Below are 2,859 nucleotides of genomic sequence, written 5' to 3'. Positions count from 1 at the left end.
AAATTATTAATAAAACTAAATTTATTAAAAAATATTTATTCATATTCAATTAACAATAGTTATTTTTTACAAATCAACATTAAATAAAAAATAAAATTATTAAATCTTTCAGATTTTTTATGTAATATAATATAATTAGGGTGGATTGAGGACTCGGGTTGGGCGAGGTGGACACCTTTGTATTTTTCATTTTTGTCGTTGCAATTAATGATCTAATTGGTTTATCACTTTAATAAATTATGAGTGGCACTTTTTGTAAAACAGATCGAATATCCATGGTATTTAATTGGAGGCCATGTCCATTTAACGATTCAAAAAACTCCAAAGCCAAAACACGCGATTCCGGGTTTGGTTAAGGACTAAGTGCTTACCAAACGCGAATGGACGTCGACCATCAACCATCAACCATCTCAACATCTTAACCATACCATGGTTAAACCTAACTCCTCGACTATTTTAGAAACCTGAAACCCCCTAAACAAACCCTTCATTTGAAGCCAACGGCAACAGAGCCCTTCACAGCACACACACCCCCCCCCCCCCCTCTCCTTCCAAAACCCAAACAGGACAAGTTCAGAAGAAATACAGAGCCAGCCAATCAGGAGGGGGAGAGGGAAAACCATTAACAATGGCGCCGTTCATCGATGACGAAGAAGCTTGGAGATGTCGGAAGCACCCTTCCAAGCGTCCAACCACCGGCGTCTGCCCCTTCTGCCTCAGAGACCGCCTCATAACTCTCTGCCCCGAATGCGCTAACGTCCGACCCTGTGCTTGCTACCCCACTTCCTCCTCTTCGTCTTCTTCTTCCTCTTCCTTGTTCTCTCGTTCCTCCTCCAAGTCTAACACCGGAATCGGGGCCACCGGCCGCATGTCGAATCTCATCGACAGTGAATGCCCTTTCCGACGCTCGAGATCCACTTCTTTGCCTTTTTTCCGGCGACGTATGGACAAAAAAGATGATGAAACAGGGAATCCTCCTCCGCGTCACGGGAGCAGAACCTCGCTGTGGTTCATTATTAAGGCCAAACGTGGTAAAAAGAGTAAAAAACCCGAAGAAGTCAAAGATGAAGACGAAGCCAAGAAGAAGATGACGAGGTCCAAGTCGGTTCCGTTTCCATCGTATTCACGTTCCGGCGGTAATGAGAAATTGAAAGCAAAAAGTTGGCACTTTCCGAGCCCAATGAAGGTTTTCCGGCATCAGAAGACGCCCAAGGTTGCGCGAGAAGGGCCGCCGTTGAGTAGAGTCTTATCAAAATCAAATTAATCATCAACAACATAAACATGAAAAATATCTGTATGTCCTTCTTTCTTGTTAAAATCGTAACTCTAGATATTAGGCAGAGGTTCCAGACTGTAAATGTTCTAATCGATCAAACATTACTCGATTAACAAAAGAAAAAAGTTTGAATTTTCTCTCTTTTTCTTTCTAAATTTTGGTTGCCGGAGAATGACGAACCGACTTTTCCCCATTCACCATCAACGCTTACTGAACTGACTTTTCCTTTTTTTTTTTTAATTTCTTCTTTTTGACCAGGTGATGGGTTTTTGATGCTTGGTTGTATGGTATCTATTCGCTCATCCAGGTTTAGGAATCTGAAACTCGAATTAATTTCAAATACATGCATGAGCATGCTGCATGATGTATGTACCCCACCTGACCTCTACAGAATGTAATGACTGATGTCTTGTAATTTGGATCATCATGTATTGGTCACAATCAGCCATCGGATGGGAACCAGAAACATGGGTCCCATAGCAACAGTATGAATTGGGCATTCTAGGCTAGCTAATTATAGTCCGAGATGGTTAAGTTCTTGGCATGGGCCCATGAGCTTAAACTGGTCGTTAGTTCGTTTGGTTTTATCTTTTATGCTGGGAACGTCTATTACCTATTACTGTATGGTATTGCCTATCGAGATCATGTAGGACCTAGAATTCACCCTGTTATTATTAATTGGGTTTATATGATCTGACCCAATAAGACCTTATTTTATTTGACAAGACTTTGGTATGATATTTTTTCAAAATATCGATTAATTCTACTAATAGATTCTCTTGCTCTCTCCACTCAAAATGTCTTGTAAAAAACAGTTCTGCCCTTTTCTAGGCAAACAAAAAAGTAAGAAGTTTCTTGTCATTGCGGTGAACAAATTTTGGCATCGTAATCCTTAATCCTTAATGTTGCATTTGGTTTGATAGAAAATAAGAGATAAATAAAAAATTTAGGTTATGTTTGGTTTGAAGGAAAATGCAGGGAAAGGAAGGAAAAGATAGAAAAACCTTTATATACTTTGTATAGGTTTCTCTGTCTTTCCCTTTCTTTCCCTACCCTTTCCTTCAAACCAAACATAACTTTAGGGAATTTCACTAGCAATTTGCATTGCTGATCAACTTTCTGTTTCTGTTTTATTTTATAAATCTAGTCAAATACAGCCTAATAGTTCTCCAAATCTAAGTTTTTACAGCTTATGCTTTCAGTTTTCAAGTAGTGGACCAACTTTCCTTTTTTGTTAGCCCTGGTCCAGCTTCCAAGTGGGAGAATGGGGTCAGTCACCATCGGAACTAGGGGTGCAATTGAGCCGAGCTGAGCTGAAATTTGACATATCTTTTCTCTGCTTGACTAAATTAGTACTATTAGGTTTAAGTTCAAGTTTGAGTTTGATTTGAATTATGTTTTCTGGCTCAAGCTTAATGAGCTTGAATTCATCTTCAAAGCTTAAATAATATATTCTAATATGTTATAAAATATATTTATATATTCTATAATATATATATATATATATTTATATTTATGTATGTATTAATCGAACTAAGTTTATGAATTTTTAAGCCAATTTTTTATTTGTTGAACTCGAATTC

General features: G+C 38.1%; 1 long non-coding RNA gene across 1 annotated transcript; it reads left to right on the top strand.

The window, feature by feature from the left end:
* Window positions 1–484: 484 nt before the first annotated feature.
* On the top strand, window positions 485–2,046 carry LOC148848531 (uncharacterized). Its single transcript, XR_016100329.1, has 2 exons — window positions 485–1,294; window positions 1,535–2,046. It is a non-coding gene; the product is annotated as an uncharacterized LOC148848531 (long non-coding RNA).
* The last annotated feature ends 813 nt before the right edge of the window (window positions 2,047–2,859 follow it).

The sequence above is a fragment of the Nelumbo lutea genome, chromosome 6 (genome assembly GCF_056320005.1).
Source record: "Nelumbo lutea isolate HS-2025 chromosome 6, American lotus-T2T, whole genome shotgun sequence".
Classification (NCBI taxonomy): domain Eukaryota; kingdom Viridiplantae; phylum Streptophyta; class Magnoliopsida; order Proteales; family Nelumbonaceae; genus Nelumbo; species Nelumbo lutea.
Note: the sequence above shows the minus strand (reverse complement) of the source record. Positions and strands in the feature narration are given on the sequence as shown.